This window comes from Prionailurus viverrinus, chromosome A3, assembly GCF_022837055.1.
Source record: "Prionailurus viverrinus isolate Anna chromosome A3, UM_Priviv_1.0, whole genome shotgun sequence".
Classification (NCBI taxonomy): domain Eukaryota; kingdom Metazoa; phylum Chordata; class Mammalia; order Carnivora; family Felidae; genus Prionailurus; species Prionailurus viverrinus.
The window spans coordinates 110,020,841-110,044,268 of NC_062563.1; the positions used below are offsets into that span (position 1 = coordinate 110,020,841).

General features: G+C 43.6%; 1 long non-coding RNA gene across 2 annotated transcripts in view; it reads left to right on the forward strand.

Moving 5' to 3' along the window:
- The window catches only part of LOC125161665 (uncharacterized), a 141,404-nt gene extending 124,676 nt beyond the window's left edge, over positions 1-16,728 (forward strand). For both annotated transcript variants that reach the window (XR_007150713.1, XR_007150714.1), the window contains exons 5-6: positions 8,224-8,373; positions 9,159-16,728. This is a non-coding gene — a long non-coding RNA (uncharacterized LOC125161665). The remainder of the gene's footprint in view (positions 1-8,223; positions 8,374-9,158) is intronic.
- Positions 16,729-23,428: the final 6,700 nt, after the last annotated feature.

The window sequence follows — 23,428 nt, forward strand, 5'->3', positions numbered from 1 at the left end:
CAAAGCCATCCCCACCAAGGTCTTTGGCCCCCAGGCGATGACTCAGGTGTGAAGAAATGAGACTTATGTGAGAAAGGTGTGGAAGTCACCCTGGATTAGAAGCCCCATACTCCATGGGCATAGCTTCTGTAGTCCCTGTGAGATCTTGCCAGTTACACGAGTCACCCCACTAAGGGACACCCAAAGGTATGGCTTCCAATCTGTATTTACAATTGTCCCAGTCTGGATACAGTTTACCGATCAGGGCCATTTTTACTTTCTTTTATCAGGTTTTCAGGTAAGTAGAGTGAGAAAGTTAATCAAAAGGCAAATGTTCATGCCAAAGGGTTTTGCTAATCCTTTATTCTTAGCCCTTCAAATGGTTAAGTTGCAGTTTCTGACAAAGCATCTGGTTAAATAGGAAGGAGTCAGAATGACGAAGTGATATGAAGAACTAAATTACACAGCGAAAGTTGTCATCTCTTACTGACTAGAGTTCTGTTCCCCAACACGCACAGACTGATGGAGCTATAATTAGAACTCCCATGCCTGACAACGTGCCATCACATATCACATTCTTTCCTAAGAGAAGGAAGGGAGAGCATGTGGAAAGGGAAGACGGGGGCTGATCTATGAAGAAAGCAGTGGAGTGAGAAAAGGGAAGGCATTTTTTCCTGGCAGTGGCTGCCCCACTGGCAGCAGATTAGCCGCCCTTAGAGATGCTGAGATGGGTCCAGATGGAGAAAAGGGGGAATTGGGGCAGGAATTTGTGAACACTCTGATCTTGCTAAAGAGGAGTCTCTTTCTGTCTTCAAAAGAGGAGAGTAATTCACTGTCATCATTTTGCAGGAGCTTTGAATTGCAAACAGAAAAACTATGGACCCCCTAAGAGGTAGTGGGTGTGGGCTGGGATCTTCCCCCCGCCATCCCTACTCCCCAGTAAGGTCAGCATTTGTAGTCAAAATGGACTAGATACATCGTCCCTATAGCTTTTCATTTTTGTTGAGAAGAAAGGAGTCCCTCTCTATATGTTACATATTTAATACACATGAAGACATTTTTGGATCTTCATTTATGATAAGGAGGGTATGATGGGAGAAACTTGAAAGATGGATGCAAAGCCAATATCACACCAGGACAAGTAGAAGATGAGTTTCTCAAGAAGCAGCCAGTCCATGAGTGTGTGAAGAGCCAGGTTGAGGGATGGAAAAGGAAAATTTGGCCTGAACCAAAGAAGTTCCTATGTAAACAGTGAGGACAGGAGAGATATCCTGTTGGACTGAACTCAAGACTACAGTCTGGAAAAAGCCAACAAAAGGACCTCCTTTCTCTGACTGAAGCAAGAACTCTAGTCCCTACTGGGTAAGAGTTAGGAAAAAGATATTTTTCTTTGTGCCAGGAAGGGCTTGAACAGGGGAGCCATCTGCCATAGCTGAGCAAGGTCAAACATCTTGTACGGACCAGAATGGAGTTCCTGTTCAGGGCACCCTCACACACAAGCAAAGCCCTAGGAAGACAGGAGTTTTCTTGTAACCCCAGTCCCTGGAAATACTTAGCATTGAGTAAGCTCTTCAATATGGCTGAACAAATATGGCCTGTTGGGAATGCTGCTTGATGCTTCACTATTGAACAACCAATTCTCCCCAACTTTCCTAGGGCATTCTTAATTTCTGACTCATGGCCTACCAGTGAACCCTGACAGGAGAATGTACTTGCTCTAGGGATGTGAAGAGCTGCGGAGAGTCATTATCAATGAGATGGACCCACGGGTCTCAGGAAATGACAACAGGGGTGGCATTTGGGAAGAGCAGGAATCTCTTGTGCATGTACACACACACACACATGCAACCTCCAAGGTCCTCTCTTAGGACCCAGTTGTATCTGTGTGTGTGTGTGTGTGTGTGTGTGTGTGTGTGTTGTTTTGTTTTTTAGCTTGGTGACATCTGGCAGTGTTTAGTCCCTCCTCCAAGCTAATGGATAAAAAACTAAGGTGACTCGGTGTCACTAAATCATCACCAGCTGTGTCTAGCTTTTCAAATCTGCTATTAATATCAGAGCCAAATGTTACTTATTAACCAAACACTGCTTATTAATCATTTACAGGTATGTGATGGTGGTAGAGTTAAACCCCCAAAGACAATGCCAGGGCTGCTAAGGATTTATGGGCTTTGACAAGAGAACAATAGGATGGGAGAAGGGCCAACGGGGCACAAAAGGAAGAGGGAACAGGAGAATATGAACCTTCACCTAATACCTTGTTCGGTTTAAACTGCCTTTTAAGATGCTTAGAAGAGGCGGCACTAGCCTGTGAGGACAGGAAGCAGTCACTGTCAGAAGAAATCCAGAACGTGTGAAAGTGAGGATGGGAACATAAGGCTGGAGCATCAGGCAGTTCGTCTCTTTCCTCCTTCAGCTGAGCCAACAGCCTGTGGGTGCTCGTCTGGCAGAGTCTCCCTCAGATCCCTGGAGCTCGGCTATTTGAGGGTTCTGCTCCCTGGAGGTGTTTTCTCTAATCCTATAGAATGCAGCAACACCTGTGAGCCCTCCTGCTAAAGGGCATAGGAGGAAACTTGCAGGCCAGCGAAACGTGGTCCTCTCCTCTTCCTCCTTCCCCCATCCCAGAGTGTGACGGTGGAGACCAAAGGCAGGATCCCTGGCGGCCCCACGACTGTTCAACTAGGAATGGCCACCTGCCAGGAACCCTTGGTAGAAGGCTGGGGGTTCAGTTCTAGGAGATCATCTTTCCAGAAGTGTGGTCTGAGGTTACATGGGGTTTGAGAGTTCACCAGAGACAAAAAGGATTGTGGTTGAGATGGAAGGGAGTAGCCCAGAGCTTTGGGGCACCCATGTGCGTGCCTTGCACACATGTGCATGCCCACACCCCACATATTATACTGTGTGTGCATGTGAATGTATGTTTGGGAAGTGTTCACAATCATGGAATCTCCCCAAACTATACTCGTGCTCTCTTTCTCGGGTGACAGTAAAAACATGATCATTGGAGGAAAAAAAATCGAAAAACCCAGAAAAGCACAGAGAAGAAAACAATCCCATCACCAAGAGAAACATTTAAACATTTTGTATCTGGCACTCTCGTCTTTTCACGTGGCAGATGGAGAGTTCTTCATTTAGTTTTCCGAAATTGGGATCTTACTCAACGTACTGGTTTATGTTAACGATGTACTATTAAACCATTTTAAGTTAAGGGTGCATTGTGAATGTTCCCCCATGTTCCCATAATTTATTTTTTTAAGTGTTTATTTATTTTGAGAGAGAGAGAGAGAGAGAGAGAGAGCATGCGAGTAGGGAAGAGACAGAGAGAGAGAGAGGGAGAGAGAAAATCCCAAGTGGGCTCCATGCTCAGTGCAGAGCCCAAGATCGGGTTCAGTCTCATAGCTGTGAGATCACGACCTGAGCGGAAAACAAGAATTAGACATTTAACCAACTGAGTCCCCCAGGTGCCCCATCCCATGATATGTTCAATGCTGGTCTAGTAGTCCACGCCTGGATGCACCCAGCCAGATACTTTAACTACAATCGGGATAAGCACATTTACTCATAACCTTGGCCCAAGGCATAAGTAAAGATGATTAGTTCTGCGCTTGGCTCTATGACCCCCAAAGTCCCATGGCATTTCACTGGCAGCTGTGTTCTCTTTCGTGTGTGTGTATCTGAGGAGAGAGACCTTTTTCTTCCCTCCTGTGACCGGATGGGATTTTTCTCTCTGTCTGCTCACTTGTCTATTGTTTTCCATGAATCCCCATGTCTGTGTGTTAGCATTTCTGACTGGCTGGGGGTAGCGGGGTGGGGAGCACTTTGGGAAACACAAACCTCTGATTCTTGAATGCCTGCAGGCTGACCGACAGGGTCTAACAAGCAGCGCTCACCCTTCTAGAGCTGGACCAGGACGGTAGGCCTGTGGTGTGGGTGGGGAGCCTTAACCGCTCCTCCTCCTCCTCTCTGCTACCATTTAAAACCATCTGGAGGCAGGGAGGAAATTCGTTCAGCCCTTCAACTTGTGTGACCACACACATTCTTTTAAGAGATATTTACTAGCTTCGCAGGAAAACAAAATTCGCCATAAAAAAAATTTGAAGAAAATATTCTCCATTTTCTCCGCTTTCCCCTTGTATGACTCTCCACACGAGAGGTATTTGTAGCCTCTCTTCAAGCGTGCTTCAGATTTTCACTTCGGCTTTGGTTTTCCCTCACAACTTCCTCTTGCTACTGTGAAATGTGGTTGGCTCAAGTGACTTTTCCTTTCTTTCCCATCTTTGCAAGATAATCCACGGGCCGTGTCTCCAGAGGCGAAGTAAGAAGACCTTCACAGGGTTATTCTCCTGACCCTACTCAGTCCTGCCCTGGAAGAGGGGGTCTGCCTCTGGACAAACGGGAAGGCCCAGGCTCCTGACAGGACCACTAAGGACTGTACATAGACTGGGCAGAAAAGCACAGGACCTTTTCTTTTTCAGAATTATACCCTGTTTCTTCTTCTTATTTTTTCTCTGTGTCAGTGACCCAAGAATAAAACTAAGGAGAAAGGAAAAATGTGATTGGTCAGGCCTAGGGAAGGTGAGGAAAGGCAGGCTAGAGCCACAGATAATAATGAATAACTAAACATCACATGGGCAGCTGGGTGGCTCAGTCGGTTAAGCATCTGACTTCGGCTCAGGTCATGATCTCATAGTTCGTGAGTTCGAGCCTTGCATCAGGCTTGTTGTGTCAGCACAGAGCCCGCTTTGGATCCTCTGTCACCCTCTCTCTCTGCCCCTCTCCCACTCGCGCTCTCTCTCTCTCTCAAAATAAATAAACTTAAAAAAAAGAACACAGTTGATAGTTTCACAGTTTAAAGATCAGTTCCATATCCATTATCTCATTAGCTCCTCACAATAGTCCGAAGAGGAATACACCACAGACATTACCATTATCTCCACAACTATAGACTTAGAATTGCAGGTCTCTAATGGATGCTATGGTGTCCTACCCAGATGTTACCTCAGGAGAGAGAAACTCATCCCCCTAGCTGTAGGAGTGTCCACTGCTGAGTCCCCCCCACCCCACCCCACCCCCACTGGGAACTGCTCTCCATTGAAGAGCTCTGCCTCAACCAACGTTTCACTCCTTCTCTGGGCCCTTGCTTTGATTCCAGACATGTGGAAAGGGCCATCCCAGCTCCTGTACACCCTGTAGGATCAGCTGAAATGCTGTAGCAACTGCATCAGAGTTCAACAAATAGGGTTTTTACTCTATGTGCCTCTTTGAAAACCACAATTTTTTTCTCAGTATCTCATATCTTGGCTCTCCATCCATATCATCCCTACGAGTGTAGACATATAGTCTTCAACAGCTGCAAAACATCCCATGGATATCTCATAATTCACTTATCCCATTCCTTATTGTTGAATATTTAGGTACTTTCCAACTATTTTCTATCAATTATACTTTGTTGAACATCTTTGTATATACATCTTCATAAATTTGTCCAACTGTCTTTAGGATGAATTCCTAGAGGCTGATTGATGGGTCAAAAGATACTGCTCTCCATAAGAGTGCTAGCAATTTCTATTCCCACCACAAGTACTGGGAAAATCCCCAAATCTGTCTGTCTCCATTCAGATTCGTGACGATAAAACTCAAATGGACCCTCAGCACTGCAATCCTACCACACATTCCTCCATAGTTTGCTTTCCTACTTTTCAAGATAATCCTTTAAATTGGTTTCATTTCTTCTTAACCCTACTGCATCCCTTCCCCTCCCACATGCCCAGCTGATATCCTGGTTTCATACCTGTCCCCCCCGCAAAAAAATTGAAGGCATAGAGGGCAACACTCTTACCTGTCCACCCTCAAATCAGTACACCCCCAACCCTGCCACATGCACTGTGTACCAGAACCCCATTGTCTCTGCCTTCCTCTTTCACTGTAGCAGTGTCCACGTGGCTAGCCATGGTTAACACCACACTTGAACCACATTTGTCCAACTGCTCAAGGACTTCTGTCCTGCGATATCCCCTTTCCTTCTTACATCATCATCACCATCCACCATCATCATCATCATCATCATCATCCTCCTCATCATCTCTGTCTTCTCTCTCCTGGATGATTGCCAGTGGCATAAAATGAACTCTCTCATCCCCCATCCCAAAATACAGACAAATCAAAAATCAAAAATAACAAAATAAGACAAAACTCCTTTCATGGCCCCTCTAGCCTTCACCCCATTTCTCTTCGGTTCCCTTCCCAGCAAAACCTCTGGAACAAGTTGTCTACACTCTTTGCCACAAATTCCTCACTGTCCATCCACTCTCCACACTCTCCCAGTGAGCCCTGCCACTCACCCCACCTGTTCTTATCCAACTGATTCCTTTTATGTTGCCACATCTAAGGGACACATTTTGGTCCTTGTCTTGACTGATTCCCAGTGGCAGAGGCAGTGTCTAGAGCGAACCACTCTCCTGAAAAACCCAACCACCCCAACTTCTAGGATAATACACTCCGCTGGTTCCTCTTCTAACTTACACATTTCTCCTGCTTAGATTGTTTTGCTGGCATCTCCCCTTCCACATGAACTCTGAAGATTGGAGCACCTCAGGGCTCAGTCCTTGGCCCTGGAGACCCTTCCTCTTGTATCCCCACCCCCTTCTCTGTCTCAATAATCATCACATAAAATCAATACCAAAAATTGACAAAGACAGCTCAAAAAGAAATAAATACAGATCAATGGCATATCATATATTCACTCATTCAATACATATTTATTGAACACCTACTTTGTGCTGAGCATTGAGGGAAGACTATGGTGAAAGAGATAGGAAGTCTCTGTTCCAAAGTTACATACCATAACGTGCAAAATCTCACACTCAAAGCAGAAGTGATCCTTATATGGTATAACTGCATGTGAAGGCTTTTTTTTTTTTAATATTTGACTTTATTAAAGGTTTTTTTTTTTTGTCCTTTTTTTTTTCTTTTAAGGAAAAGGGAAAGCCAGGTTTGTACCTCTGAAAAAAATGTTGGCATAGTTTCTAAACAAACACTCTAAAGATTCTCTAATCTTCTTAGAGTCAGAAGTGAACTATTTCCTTACTTAAGTACAATTAGAAATGGCTTATTTTCTCAATTTTAAATGAGTTTCTGAAACATATCACATGACACCAAGGATGAGTGGAAATTAGAAGCTGTTGCTGCTCTTTCTAGGTCATGAATCATAGCTTTTTCTCTACAATTTGCTGCAACTAATGTCTGAAATCTAAGGCCCCCATCCTGAATTAAATTATAATTCAGAGTTAAGAGGACATTACCCAAATCAGCACTGTAGGGGTTTATTTACATCATGCATGTAGTGATAAATTGGGAAATCCTTGTGTATTTAAGATCTTCCTCTCTGAACATTCAGATATCCCATAATACTGCCTTTAGGATAAAAATAAGGTGGGGCAGGGGTTGGCCTGGATTTGTTTTCAGACATCTTAACCAACATTTGGACCAAATACATAGAAAGCATAATACATTTATATATGTATCAATTATTATATTCCCTAAATAGCCATAGTGATGAAAGTCTCTGCATGTACACACACTTAGTCTACTAGCTTTCTGGCTTTATCTTTCCATCCTCTTCAGACTTTGTGGGGTCCACTGTGTGGATATCTTGACTCATGAATTTTTTAGACTAATTATCCCAGCAGATTTAAGCCTGTTGGACACTGGGGCACTGGTTGGTGCTGTTGTGACTGTTAATGGGCATATACTGGGTAAGATTTTTCCTTTCGTCTTGTTTTATGTCCCAAGAGTTTGGCTAGGGGGTCAAGGGTCAAGGAGAGGGTACCCCAAGATGGGCCACTTTGGCATTAAGACTATTTTGAGCTGAAAGTAATCAAGATCCTGTGAACTCCAAAGAAATGTTTTGCCCTTCCCTTAACTACATGGAAGAATCTAAATTAGAGGAGGTCTTTCCCAGAATAATGGTTATTACCAGAGTTAAAGTTTATTTGAGTGACCCATCTGTATACCAGGGCAAAAATATAACTACCAAACATCTGCTTTTTTTCTTACTGCCCTGTCAATGGCATTTTTTCCCTTTGAAGTCCCAGATCCCTATTCCATTCCCCCGAGTTCAGGATGACATATATACCTCCGTTTGCCTGACTGTTTTTGGAATTTCTGTGACTATGTGGATTCCCCATTTGTACACTATTAAATTTGATTTTCTCCCTTTAATCTGTCTCATGTCGATTTGATTCTTAGTCCAGCTAGAAGGGCCTTTGAGGGGACAGGAATTCTGGCTCCTTGACAGTTGGCATAGTCAAAAGGATGTTTTAAGTCACTGGACACCAGTCGCTCTGACGCTGCTGGAGCTGAAATCTCCTGGGACATCTGACACACAGCTGGCAGAAGGTAAGATTTCTTACCACGTCAGCCTGCCGGAATCTCTATCTGCGGAGTCTGATGAAGTGAGAATGACAAGATGAGAGTCCTTTTTCTCTCTTTGTAAATTTAGATTAACAGGAGAAAATGTTTGCAAAACTAGTTCCTTGGGCTAAGTGACTCTTTGGTTAAAGTTGATAGAATACTCTTTGGTTGCTGATCCATTCCCTCCCAGACATGGTCTTTGTTTTCCTGTCCCTGTGTCTTTTACATTATTTGTCATACAAACTTTGCTGTGAGACATCTCAGCCAAAGCCACAAAGCCACAAAATAGCGGGCAGGGGTCGAGCATGGAAACACTGTTAGAGCAATCACCACCTGAAGAAGACTCCTGTGTTAGGATAAGTTGACCCTGGAACAGGTTAGCTTAACAAACATTTGGACTAAATACATAGAAAAAATAATACGCTTATATATGTATAAATTATTTTATTCCCTAAATAGCCACAGTGCTGAACCTCAAGGAAACTTCCATGCAGTGAGGTACACTGTGAAATGTCACAAAACCCCCAACCCTGTGGCACATCCCTCCTTAAGTAAGTATTAGTTTGGCTCCAGGGCTCAGAAGAAGCTGTTAATGGGCACATACTGGATAAGACTTTTCCTTTCATCTTGTTTTATGTCCCAAGAGTTTGGCTTTGTGGCCAGTGAGAACATTCTCTTTGGTCTTCGCCATCCAGAGAATGGTGGAGGGGCACCTTGGCGGCCTGTCAAATAGACTGGGGATCTAAGTCTCTCTCTCTCTCTTTGTCCAGCCATTCCAGCTCTCAGGGGACTTTGTCATGAGCAGCCCCAGCCTGTAGGAACCTTTGTCACCTCAACCTTCATTGCTTGTTCTTGCTGGAAAGCCCAATTCCAGTAGCGCCTGGAATCATCAGTGTCACAGATGAGCAGATCGATGGCTGGAGGCATCCCACGACTTTGTGGGAGACTGGAGACACTGTTATTACTACACCATCCTTCCTGCCTACGCGACGAAAGCTTTTGCCTTCCTAGACTAATTGCAGGAGTCAACTTTTTGAATCATGGGGGCTGCACCATCTATGCCCTCTGCGGACACTTCCTGCATCTTCGGTGAAGCCATTAGAAGGCTTATTGGTTTGAGTAACTTTTAATAGATCCTACTCATCAATGGCCAGACAATAGATCCTTTAAATTGGCTAGATTTAAATTATATATATATACCTGTGTGTGTGTGTGTGTGTGTGTGTGTGTGTGTATAAAATGAAGGTCTCTCAATTGTCTTATTAGTACAATAACTAGTCTGAAGGACTCCTTTGACAAAATAAAAAAGTAGAAATTAGAATAAGACTTAAATGTCCATATCCAACATATATTTCTCTTCTTAAAATCCAGGTTCATCTGCCTATTTTAATTTTCCTTTCCCTATAAGATCTACAGAGAACACTCTGCCCTCACCTCTAGGTTCTAAAAACACAGGTTGCTCATGTAAATGTTGAAAGCTTGAAAAACAAATTTAGCAAAAGCCCGTGAGACTGGCAGTGAGGCTCCCTACCTTCCAGGACTCTGGAGTCAGGCTCTACCTGCTTTGGGCATTCCTATACAATGTCCTTTGCTGTTGTATCTGAGAGGGCCTACTGCAAAAGAATTCATGTCCCCTGAACAGCGGGGGATTTTTTAAACTGTAAAGCCCTTTCCCTCTACTTTCCAAAGACACAACCAAATTTAGAAGGAAATCACAAAGACTATTTGACTATGTTCACAACCTTCTCTTCACAGAGGAAACAGAGGACCAAAATTTCTCACAAGCCCTTCTAGAAATAATCTGCAAAAAGTCACTAATCAAGGGCTAATAGAAGCCAGAAAAAAGGCTTACCCAGAAAAAAGGCCTTTGTTAAAATGCTTTATACAGACTTTACAAAGGCATAAATCTTTTGGTTCCCATTTTGGTTAAAAATCTCGCTGAGAGAAACAAATTTAGTTTAAAAGGTGGGTCAGTCCTTTGATATTCAGGCTGTGATCTAGGTCTTTGGGGAATTAGAGACAACTGTTTTTATTTTACAAATCTCTACGAAGCCAGAAATGAAATTTAGAAACAAGTCAAAGTCCACCTATCTTTACCCATCTCCAAAACTCACCTATTCCTCTCACAGTGTTTGTGAATATTATAAAAGACCAAGATACTGGAACAAAATGGTCCTGTATTTTAAGGGGAAAAGATGTAATTTTTAAATAGAAATCACCCTGAAACTCAAGGGAAAAACATTTTTTTTACATTCTTTCTCTATCCCTTGAAATGATAAATCTTATCATACTTTTGAAATATAAATACAGCCCACAGTCTCCTGAGATTGAAGGAAAAAAGGCAGGGTGGTGGCAGGGAAGAGGCCCTTTTAAAATCCAAACTGCTAAAAGGATCCTAATGTCCCAACTATCACATCTGAGAACAGGCAGATAGGTTCTAAATATCCACCTTGGAAAAAAATTTGGGTGTTTTCTCTGTGTCTTTGTGATGTAAACTCCCTCCCTTCTACCCCTTCTTCTCTAGAACCTCAGAGCCATTCCTTGAAATGCAAACTTCAAGAAGTTTCTCGTGGGAGGGAGGGGAGAAGTATTTAGAAATTGAGTCTATAATGTCGGCTACACAAATATTAGTAAAAAAAAAAAAAAAGCAAAAGCTGGGAAAGATTTTGTTTGTACCTTGTCTTTGTATTTTTGCATCCACATATGTTGTAAAGGTGAAATATTTTCTCTATCTCCGGGTGGTATTGCTAAAATTAATTTGTAAAAGAGGTGTATTTTAGCTGGTTTGAAGGCAAGTACTTGTAAGGATTGGGCATTCTAAAACTCAGAAAGTTAGAAACTAACCTAAATGTTTTTCAGGTTCATATGATTTGGGAAAATATCTGAAAAGAAAGCAGGTTGAAGGTTGTTGGTTTAATTAAAATAGATCTTTAGAGTTATCAGCATTAAATAGAAAATTTGTATTCTGCGTGTGTTGACTAAAAGTCAGAGACGTTCAGGTTATCTCTCTCTTGCCAAATTTGTCAGGGGAAAAAAACAAAACAAAACAAAACCTTAGAATGGCTGACTTTGTCTAATGCTTCATGAAGTTTTGTGGGTAGTCTAGGCATAATCCTTAGGAGCAAGTAAATTAAATAGATGTCAGTAAGATAAACAAAAAAGTTTGTAGATAAACTTTTAAATAGCTTCCAAAATCTTTGGTAACCTAAAACTTTAAAATTTTTCTAGGTTGAACCGTGAGTAAGTTTAAATTCATTGATTATCTAGATCATCTCCAAATAAGATAACATAATGAACATTTTATACTGAATATAACTTATCTGCTTTTGTTTTATTACAGAAAAACTAATAATAAATTTGGATCTGTTAATAAACATCCTTTATGCTTTATTGAAAGATAATACTATGGAAAAACACATGTTTTTTTAGAAATTATGAAATATATTCATACATTTGCCAATCTAAAGAATTATGGTACAGCAGACAATTTGCAACTTCTTATTATTTAGTTTTCACTAAAAATTAAGGTTTCTAAGCATGAAGAATTCTAATGAATGTAATTAAGATGACTGGAATTAAGGGAAACAACCCTGTATGCAAGGAAAGTAAGATATGTGTTTTTGGTAAGAAAAAGTCTGAGGAAAAAGAACACATCTTTGTTGAGGGAAAACAAAATAATTTTGTCCTAAAGTGAGACTTAGTTATTTAAAGCTGGAAAGCTTGGGGCAACAGCTGAATGCAAAAAAGAAAGTTGCAGAAGGTTTTTGGACAAAGAATCTTTGGAAAGAAATTTTATGTGTGGTCAGTCCTGGCTAAGATCAAGATAAATTAAGTAAGTGAATTTATTTTAATATCAAAAACACACTGAGGCAAAATTAAAATTTTGTTTTCTCTTTGTGAAAAAGGACTAAATTTCCTTAAACTATTGGTCTGCTCTTAATGAGAAACTGTAAACAAAAGTTTTTCTTTAGCTTTTAAGTTATCTGCGTAAAAAACAATAATTCTCTTTTGCCAAAATAATTTCCTATGTTTATCAGGCCTTTGATTAGTTAAGAAAACTGAGTCTTTATTAAAAGAGCTGTGTTTTGCTTACCACTGTGTAACCTTGCCTGTGAAATCTTATATTGTCATTTTGGCTATTTGTATCATTAGGTATTCTTTCGTAATGATTTGTGATCCTATTTAATCAATTTTTATATACTTCCCAAAATCAAATTCTAAAATCAAGTTTTTGACCACAGTCTAACTGAACAGGGGGCCGTTAGAACATTTCCAAAAAAGGTTTGCAAGAAATTAAACTAATTAGGCTTATATGGTGTGCTAAATTACATGGGTAGCATTGTCCAATCAGTGATATTAAAGCCTCTTAGATGATATTTATGCGGGTAACTATGAAAATCAGTGTTCTTTTTATCATTATTATTAAATCTGTGTTCTAAAAAGTTTAGGACTTTTATGAAAGTCCTAAAAATCTGACACCCTGGCATGTTATTATCTTGACGTGTTGTGGGTCCCAAAGCTAACCAAATTTCCATGTCAACTGCATTGTAATGAGTCTAATCAGATCGTTAACTGTGCCATTTTTAAGTCTTCTATTATTTACTGGCAATTATACTTTTACTCAGGTGATTTTATAAAAGCTTCCTGCAAACATGCTTCATCTTCAGGGAGATTCATGGAAAGAACTCTGAGTACAGGTTCCTGATATGCTCAAGATCATCAAACTGAACTAAGTAAAAAAAAAAAAAAAAAAAAAAAAAAAAAAAAAAAAAAAAAAAATCCAGAACTAGTGAAAAAACTGGATTCAAGCAGAATAAGAATTAATAATAACATGGGAACTGCATAAACTAAGGAGGTTAATTATAATTTTTATGACTTTTTGTTTGAAACCTTGCTGAGTTTTTAAAAATACATTTTTTTCTAGATTAAAGAAAACTTCTCTTAGGCTAACTAGTTGATAGCAATGTGATAAAATATACCTTTGTGAATAAATTGTAACATTTATCTTTTCTCCCTACCCGAACGCCCCAGAATTCAGAAATTCTCAGTGAGTATTCTTATATTTTTATGGCAATATATTTATTTGCCTAAGTTTAACAAGAACCTGTTCTCTTTATGACAGGACATGATTGGAAGCCTTAGTTATATTACAAAGGCTTTGGCTGGAATGTCGTATTTGAGAGAGGCGTGCATAGACTCAGATATGAACAGACAGCCTTAAGGAACTAAGCCTGACTTTATGGAGCCAATAAAACCCCTTGGAAAATATCAGCCTGGTGCATTGCTTACAAAGGTCCCAGCAGCCTCACCAGGTGAATAAAGAAGGTCATTCCCTGGCAGGTGCAGGAAGCTCAGGATGTTCTGGGGACCTCGAGAAGAGAGGAATTCACCCAAGTCTGTAAGTATTGCAGATTAAGTCAGATGGCAAGTATTTGGCTTCACTTCTGGCCTTAAGAGGCTATTAAAAGTTCATTCTAGAGATTCCTTATGAAAAGTTCCAACAAAGCAGAGTTTTAAAAGCCTATATGTGTAAATAATCAGGCCACTTTTTTTTTTTTTTTTTTTTGGAAACTAGACTTATTTTGCAAACAAACTAGTGTTAATCTGGCTACCGTTGGTAAAAATGAGAGTGATTATAGAGAAAATATGTTTCGATAACACACCTTTGTAAATAGTAAATTTTAACACTATTTATTATAAGCTGGCCTAAATCCTGATTTCTTCTAGTGTTCTCCAGTGCCAGGCTACAACTCTCCAAACTAATGTTTTTGAATGTTTTCCCACCTTTCTGACTTGGAATCATTTGAGAACTAAAACTTCCCTCTTCCTTGAAGCCCTGCAAACTTAATACAAATGGCTTGGTGTAAACTTCAGAGAAATTGCCACAATGGCTCATGTCTAGACAATCTTTGTACCTACTGCACTGCGGGCCACTCAACAGATTGCTAGAGACATGTGAGCTACAAACCAGGAGAATCTGTCGCATTGCCACGGCCTGCCTTCACTCTGTCTGAAGATGCTCGGAGCCTGACATCTAGAAGTCTTGTCAGCTGGCTGGCTCAGAACTCAGAGACAGGTTTATAATCTGATCTAATCATTAACCGCTGCTTTTCTTTTATTTCCGTAGAAAGGCCTCTTATCTAATACCTGATTACTTGACCATAGGCCTAGCTTGGAGAAACGCCACCTTCTGAAATGAGTTCAACTAAGCTGACCTATTATCAAGACTCAGGGGAGTGGTTCGGTGAGACGAAACAATCTACCAGCTCAACTTTTAATGTGTGAACCATCAGGAAGTTTCAGGGGGCGGAACTGTGAGGGCCAAAGACAGGCTGTCCCAAGATGGGCCACTTTGGTATGAAGACTGTTTTGAGCTGAAAGCAGTCGAGACCCTCTAGGTCAAGAGGAACTCCTTGCTCCTCCCTGAGCTGCATAGGAGAATCTAAGTTGGAAATCTTTCCCAGAATAACGGTTATTACCACAGATACATTTATCTGCATGACCCATCTGTAGGGCAGGGCAGACATCTAAGTACCAAACACCTCCTTTTCTTACTGCCCTGTCACCTGCATTTTTTCCCTTCAAAGTCCCAGACTCCTACCCCTTCTCCTCACCTCAGGATGGCATACAGACCTCATTTGGCCTGACTGTCTTTGGAATTTCCATGTCTGTGTGGATTCCCTGTATGTATGCTATTAAATTTGATTTTCTCCTATTGATCCATCCATGTCAGTTTGATTCTTAGTCCAGCTGGAAGGACCTTTGCGAGGACAGGTATTCTTGCTCCCCGACATTACTCTAAGGTAAACATTCTCTCCCATTTCACCCTTCACAAAATCTCCAAGGAAATGTTCCAAACCCCAGGGCTCTGGGGCCTCAGAGAAGGGCCTGCTTCTCCTTGGGTCACATAGACGTTCCCATGACTGCAAGTTGTCTTGCAGAATTCCACAAACAAAGCCAATCTCACATAGTGCTGATAAAACAGGCATTTATCTAATGGCATTTTTAGAGCAGAGGTGAAGGGACACATGCTCACGGTGTCACAATCTTTGCAGAAATTGTTGCTGGAAGTCAGGTGGATACCACACGCATTTCCTGGCATTGCTGGTGGCCATCCTGGCCCTCCTGCTCAGCTGTCCTCAGGGTGAAATGCCCTCCTCAGATTCAGAAGGGAGAACCCCTCCCCACTCTGCTGCCTTTCCCCCAAAGTTGTGTTTGTTGCCCTTCCAGATCTCTGCTTGGTCTGTGGACCTCAACGCTTAGAGTCCTTCCACCCAAGCTGTCAGATGCTGGTTCAGAAGTCCATTTCCCTCCCCCACCCCCCCCCGCCCCCCAACACTCCCCACAGGCCACTGTTACCTTTCTCACTCCCCTCCTCATCTTCAAAAGCCAGCTGGACCGACTTCACTCTCATTGCTGAGACATCAGCTTAAGAAATGAAACCCCCAGCCCTTCCTTTTCTTCTGAGCCAGCATTCCAGGCCAGCTGTGAGGGGAAAGGTCAGCCCTTAGTTGCCTTTCTCCTCTGGGACCTGAGATTTCATTCATTCCCCCTTCATTTCTGGAATGTTGCTTCCCCATCTGCTCTTGTGGTAGCACACAGGTTTTATCTGCTCTGCTTCCCAAGCTTTTATGGAAGTTGTCCCAGCCTTCTCTGGCTCTCCCACTCTCTGGGAATGTTTTATAAAGTTGCGGCTGTCACGTTTCTCCCAATTATTAAAGCACAAGGACACTAACCTGACATCCATTGAAGCCCCAACCCAGTGCTCTCCCGGTCACCACAAATGACCTCTGTTCCTCCTCTGGCTTTTCTTGAGCCTGGGAGAAATGAAATTCCAACTTTCTTTGCTGTCAGCTACTTACATGCAACAGCCACACGGATTCTGCTTCATGAGATAATCCATATATTTTAAGAAAAAGGTAACTCCAAGGACACAGTTATCTTAGCTCTTAATTATTTCACTACTTACAATATTTTTTACCAAGATATTCAGCTTTTCAAGTAGAGTGCTCCTTCTCTGAAGAAACTGTTCAAAGTTTGCAGCACCCATGACTTCTTCCACAAGAGGGCAACAATTAAGGGTGGACAGCAGAACCTTTTTGGGGGGTGGTTGCTACTCTTCGTTACAAAATTTTTGTTTGTTCATTTTCACTGGAAAAAGGCTTTGCTGAATGTAATTCGCCTTTCCAATAACACAGCTCTTCCTTATCTCTCTACACTGTGTTTAAAAGCACCTTGTCTAAACTCGTCTTAACTAGGCTGACCTCAAATCCTTGTTCATTTTATTTTTTTATTTTTATTTTTTGTAATGTTTATTTTTATTTTTAAAAGAGAGAGAGACAGAGCACCAGGCAGGGGCAGAGAGAGAGAGAGAGACACAGAATCTGAAGCAGGCTCCAGGCTCTGAGTGGTCAGCACAGAGCCCCATGTGGGGCTCGAACCCACAAACCACAAGATCATGACCTGAGCCAAAGTCGGACGCTTCACCGACTGAGCCACCCAGGTGCCACCCTTGTTCATTTTAAAATGAGAATCAGATTTCCTGCAAAATCTCTGCCTAGTCAAAATCAAAAAAATTGTTTTAAATTAGAATTTACATTCAGCAAGAAAAAGAGAAGCCCACACAGGGCTTTATGCCTCCAAAGGTGTCTTTACACCAAAGGCAAGGAAGGCATCAATGCATTCAAGGGTCCACCTTGGACAAAGGGTAGGGCAAATGGAAATGTGCATAAGAGAGTTACCATATACTACAAGAAGGAAGGGCCTGGGGCAAGTAAAACTGAATAGCAATTGTTCTTTAAATGTCAGAAAAGCTCCCCTGTAATCTGAGTTGGGTGCTATTTACAAGGCATTCTGAATAGGAGGAGGGCCGACCAGCTGGTTCTAAGCCTGGCTATGGAGAAGGGAATATGTAGCCCCTCTTATCACGTGAGGCTAAGCCAACCTTTGCTCACCCCCAGAAAGCCAGTTTTCTCCTGCACCCCACAACACATGCTCCTCGGATCCCAACCACCCACTCACTCCCAAGCCCATAGCCTCCTTCTGATCACCAGCCTAATCAGTGATCCTTGAGGGGGTGGGGATCAGTGCGGCTCAGCCCAGGCTGTGAACTTCTAACCCTCGGAGCATTCTTATCCCATTGTGATAAAATCCACGGGGACTCAACAGTTTAATTCTTCCACGAACACTGAATGTATACCAGGTCCTGGGGGAGGGAGGGAGAGGGAAGGAACGCAGCGAGGCTGGGTTGTACAGAGGACGAAGTCCCTGCTCCCCAGGTCTAGTTGAGCAACGATCTACTGGATATGAAACCAAAAATAACACCAGATTGAATGAAGTCAATGAAATAATAGTGCAAAGTGCTCAAGGGATCAAGAGGAGAAAACAATTCGTTCCATAATGGGGAAAGGAGCCAAAGGGAATGAGGCTTTCCACAGCAGAGAAAGGGAGGGGGCAATTTTGGCTGAGGGAACAGCCTTGAAATGTAGGCTGTATTTATAGACCCTTTTTAGCCTCCTGGCGAGGCTACAGGGGAAATTCAATAATTTGATGGGAATGAGTTGGACACCGAACTTTCACATCAAATCCCACCATGGAGGGCTTAGGGGGGCTAGTATCCTCCTTGTTTCATGGAAGTTAGGCATATAAAAGTAGTTTTTGAAAAGAACTTCAAAAGAAGATTTGTCTGGCTAGTGACTTCTTTGGAATTATAGAAGGGAATCACGGATAATAATAATAATATAGTAATAATAGCTACTGATATTTTATCAAACTGGAAGTGATTTAGGGCATATATAGTCTTTTAGAGCTGAAGGAACTTTGAAGACCAATTCATCCAACTCACTTATTTTACAGAGGAGGAAATTGACGCCCAGAGAAAATTTCTTGTCTCTGATCCACAGCTAGTAAGGGGTAAAGCAGGGATGGGGCACAGATCTCTTCCTTCTTAAACCAGCTTACTCGCCACCAAAATGTGTCAATCTGCACCGCTCCCGGCTGTATTTCAGAGAAGAAAAATCAGTGATGGGAGTTTAAGAGGTTTGCCTGAAGTCCCACAGCCCCCGGTGGCTCAGATGGAACCCAAACCTAGGACGTTGAGGACAATGAGTCAACGTACTCCTATAAACATTCTTACTGAAATTAAACCCATTCACGAGGGACGAAGCACGAGAACGAAGAGTGAGCGTGGCGATTAGAGCCCAAGAATGCATGCTTCTCCAATCATGACCCGGGTAAGAAATGCAGGGGCTGTAAGGGGTTTGCTTTGCCTCAGCCGCCCGTGCGGCTTCTCCCCACACACGCCAAGCTGCAGGGAGCTCTCTTTCTTCACCGAAGGCTTAGCTGCAATATGGTTTAAATTAGACATTTCTTGCCTGAGTAAAACAAATCACTTAGGTTATATGCTGACAAAAAAGGAACAGTCTGCATGCCTGGAAAGCTTAGGGGGAATTAAATTATGTGCTGTCACTTCATAGTTGTTCCTGTCCTCTCCACCACCACCTCTCAATTGCCTGCAGGAGTCCTGGAACCTTGCGTGCAAGCTAAGCCATAACCCAAGGCTTAATATAAACTTGGGCTCTCAGGTCATTGGGAAATAACAGGTATATCCGGTTGGGTCTTTTGTGCTTGTCTGCACGCAAATTAAAAGTATTAAAAGTTCGTGCAAAGCAGAACTCCTGGGAGCCTCTGATTAGGGAGAAGGGAGGATGCCTTGGAAGAGAATTCTCATACAATCTTCCTGTTTATTTTTGCAGGGAATAGGAGATAGAGCTTGTTTATGAGAAGTTCACACCTCTGGGAGGCTGAGCTCAGAAGGGGCGGGCTGTGGAGGTGGCCTCGTGCCAGATGTCTGCTGGGGAGCAGGGCTCTGAAGGACTGCAAGGCAGAGCTTTGAAGGGGTTTAGTTTTCATAGACCTTCCGGAGGAGGGTTCGGGTGGGAGTGCCAATTCCCACACTTGTCCCGCTGGTGGCAACAATGGCAAGATGGCTTATGGGGGTGGGGGGCAGAGTTGGGTTGGAGGAGGGTCATTGGAGGGCCCTGAAAGCAAGGGGCCATACGCCCAGAGCTGTCACCTTGGCTTGTCACCTTCCTCAGTCTTTGATGACCCCAATACAGTTTGGCTCTGGGGCCTCCGAGAGGGTGGTTAGAGCTGGAAAGGGTGTCTATCCTGTCCCCATGCATCATCCACTGAAAAGCAGTAACGTTCATGTTTCCTGCCCTCAAACTTTGTTCTCCATCAAGAGGTTGCCCACTTGGTGTGGCTGGGAGCTGGGAGAGAGTTTCTGGTCTGGTAGACCTGAATTCAAATTTTGGCTCAGCTACCGCAGGAGCTGTGTGACCTTTGGCTGATAACTCTAATTCCTCCGGCCTTGCTTCCTCTGTCTGTCGAAAAGGGATTATGGTTAATAGTTACCTGAAAGGGTTGGTTGTGAGGGATTAATGAAATGATTTCTGTCAAGTCCTTGGCATACTGCCTGGCTCAAAGTGCTCAATAAATGGTAGCTCTACATTATTAGTAGTATAGTGTTATTGTTGCCATTGTTATGATTGGCAGGTCCACTATCCAAATAGCTGCTGCATTTCAGGTTGTGGCTCTGAGGCCCTCGCGGTCCCACAACTGAACAGGATCCGCCCCCCGCCCCCCCACTTCTGCCATGATCTCCTAGTGCCTCATTCAGACATCACCTGGGCTCTGGCAGCAGAGATTGGGGGATCACTCTATCTCTTCTTCCTGGCCCCACTTGGTGGTTAAGGTGCATTGTCCCAGCCAGACCCCTGGGGATGGATGGTACTTCCAGCCAGGTACAGCCTGGCTGAACACGGTTGTTGTCTCCAAGATTTTCCTCCTCAAACCAGTAGCTGGGTCATTGCTGCCTCTGAAATTGACCCCTATTCCCACCAACTTCCTCTATCAAGGCCATAGTCGCTTCGATATTGCTTGGGTGGGGAGACACTCAAAAGAAGAATCACACTTTTGGGGCACCTGGGTGGCTCAGTCAGTTAAGCATCCGACTTCAGCTCAGGTCATGATCTCGCAGTCCGTGAGTTCGAGCCCCGTGTCGGGCTCTGTGCTGACGGCTCAGAGCCTGGAGCCTGCTTTGGATTCTGTTCTCCCTCTCTCTCTGTCCCTCCCCCACTCATGCTCTGTCTCTCTCTCTCAAAAATAAATAAACATTAAAAAATTTAAAGAACAAAGAAAAATCACACTTTTAAGCTTAGACAGTGGTTCTCAGAGTGTGGTCCTGGGACTCCTTGGGAGGGTGGGTGGTCCCTGAGACCCCGTCTGAGGATCCACAAGTTTACAACTATGGTCATAGGATACTCTTTGCCTTTTTTTCCCTCTCCTTCTGTCACGGTCCTTTCAGGGGCTGCATCACATTTGGGATCACAACAGACTGAAGGCAGGATCAGATATGAGTATTCATCTATCTTCTGTTAAGTCAGAAATAAAGGAAATTTTTAAAAATGTAAAACAATGCCACCCTTGCTAATCTTTTTGGTTTGGGAAAATAAAGTTATTTTCCCTAAAAATGTTATTTATGTTAACATAAATGTATTGGGTTTATTCTTTTCCAGTGAATAAATATTTTAAGTTTTGTTGCATTTTCATTTCTAAAATTGTAAATATTGGTAGATGTAACTGAGATCGAACAATAGCTCTTTGGTTTCTACAGTAATTTTTTAGAGTATGAAGAGGTCCTGAAAGCAAAACATTTGAGAAGCACTGAGCTCAGATTTTGGCACTGGGATCTATGAAATCATCCCTTTGCTGACTGACTTCTAAATAAAACCATCATTTCTGGGGATTTGGAATAGTGTGAATTTTATAGTAATTTCAATATAATGGATTCGAGTGTAGTAGATCTAGTCATGAAACCCATGTGGAATCTTCATTCCAGCTCTCTGCATGTTCCAGCCACTGTTTTAAAGGAAAAGTTTCTAAGCTCTCCCAAGACCAGACTGTAAATTACAGAGGTTAAATTGTGCAGGGCAGACACCAGGGGTAGTCTCCACTGGGAGGGGAGGGACAGGGTTTGAATCGCATCCCTCACTGGAACCAAGATAGTTTGACTGCTGGGGATCTGCCCTCCCTCCCTCCCCCCCCTCAAGGGAATCAGCTCTCCTGGCAGGATGGGGGTGGGTGGAGAGGCTTGGCATCACCCAGGCCCTCAGCAGCCATAATAGGGCAGAAAAGTCTGTACTCAGCATACAGTTAGGAGGGAGGGGCTTCTATAAGATTCCGGACGATAGGCGAAAGTTAATGCATCTTTACTGCTGGGGTATGGATGAGCTTTGCAGCCTGCGGCCCTGAGTTCAAATCTCTGCCCCCTCTCTTGCAATCTGTGTGACGGTGGGCAAACAGTTCACTGCCTCTGAACCTTAATCACCTGATACGTAATGTAAGCTAAAAGCAGCAATACTTTCAGGAGGATGAGGAGAAGTAAATGAAACAGTAGATGTAAAGCATAGAAAAAAGTTCCTGGCACCGGCGGGGCGGGGGAAGATTAGCTCCCTTTCTTTCTCTGTCCCAACTCGCTCTGTGGTGTTAGGCACCCTGAGAGAATAGAGGGGCATAAAGCACAGGCTTTCACTTTATGACTGAAACAGGAGGATCATCCTCCTGAGCCGGACACAGTGGCATTCCCAGTTGGTGTGTTTATTCCTTGTTCGACTAAATGATATGTGTAATTGGGTTTCTACCTCTCTGCTCTGCCTCGGGTATGGTGCTCAGGGCCCAGCAGTGAAAGAGAACAGAAATGAGGGCTCCTGGTAGTCTGGATGCCTCATGTGTCCTGGCTGGGGAGGTAGATTTCTATCTTACTCCATAGCCCCAGGTATTCCTTTGGCGGGTGGGGAGGGGGGAGCCTGGAAACTCAGGGCTCGGTCACATTCTTACAGCGTCAAGTCCCTGAAATAATGAACAGACAGCAAGGACCCAGACAGCACAGTCAGTGATGAGAAGCCCCGGCCACACCTGAACAAACTAGAATGCCATGCTTTCAAAGCCCAGAAACGGATGGGCCCCTCCTTCCTTCTGCATCCAAACTCTTAAAGTGAACAGGTCGCCAGGGACTGACTCAGCGCAATGGGAAGAGGAAAATTGGAGGTTAGTCACCACTAAAGTACACACTATTGACTTTAACTTTGCAATCTGGATGGGGGAGCATTCTGGACAATTTCCCACCCCCTGGCCTTTAAAAAGGGGGATGCTGAGAGCCTCCCCGCCCTGCCTTCTGGTTCTGGCTCCTGGGGTGGCCTCAGCCTCTTCAGTGTAGTTGTTAGCTGTGCCCGGGGCTGCAGGTCTGGGGCCACGGCCCGCTTTGAGCCACACCTGTAATGTCGGAACAGAGGGCCGGAGCTTCTGGGAAGCTAGATGGCATGGTCTCATTTGCACAAATCGCTGGGAGGTCCCTGGAGTTCTCTCCCACTTGTACCACGTGGACTGGTGCTTTCTCAACTTCCCTTGGCAGGGAATTGCGTGAGTGTCGTCCCGGAGCCTCATCACCGCAGGGCTGCAAAATATTCACAGAAGCCATGGTGGGACTGGCCCAAAGCCGAGCTTGGAGGAAAAAAAAACAAAAAACAAAAAAACCTAGCATGGCCTTGCCCAGAATCTTTTGGGAATGTGGCCTCTGCCTGCGTAAAGACCTGCCTCTGCACTGGGGTCCTGAAGTGGAGCACGTCCAAGGCGGGGTGACGCGAGGTGAGGGAGAGACTACTGCTCGGCTACCACCCGCGAGCTGGAGGAAAATGCCAACTGGCTATTGGTGCTGAGCCTTTCTGCCAAAAGCAGATGGCTCTGAGGTCAGCCTTCTAAAGGCCTTCTAGAGGCCGCAGCGAATGGCCTCCGACAGAAAAAGGACACTTGAGCCCCTGCAGGGGCTCGGACAGTGTCAGCTCCTTGAGTCCTTGCCACAACTCTGTGAACGAGGTACTGGCATCATTTCCAGTTTTCCCGAGCGTCACCTGGGCCCAGAGCAGTGATCTGCAGCAAACGGAGCCAGATTCTGACCCCGGCCGGCTCTGGGAAGGTGCTG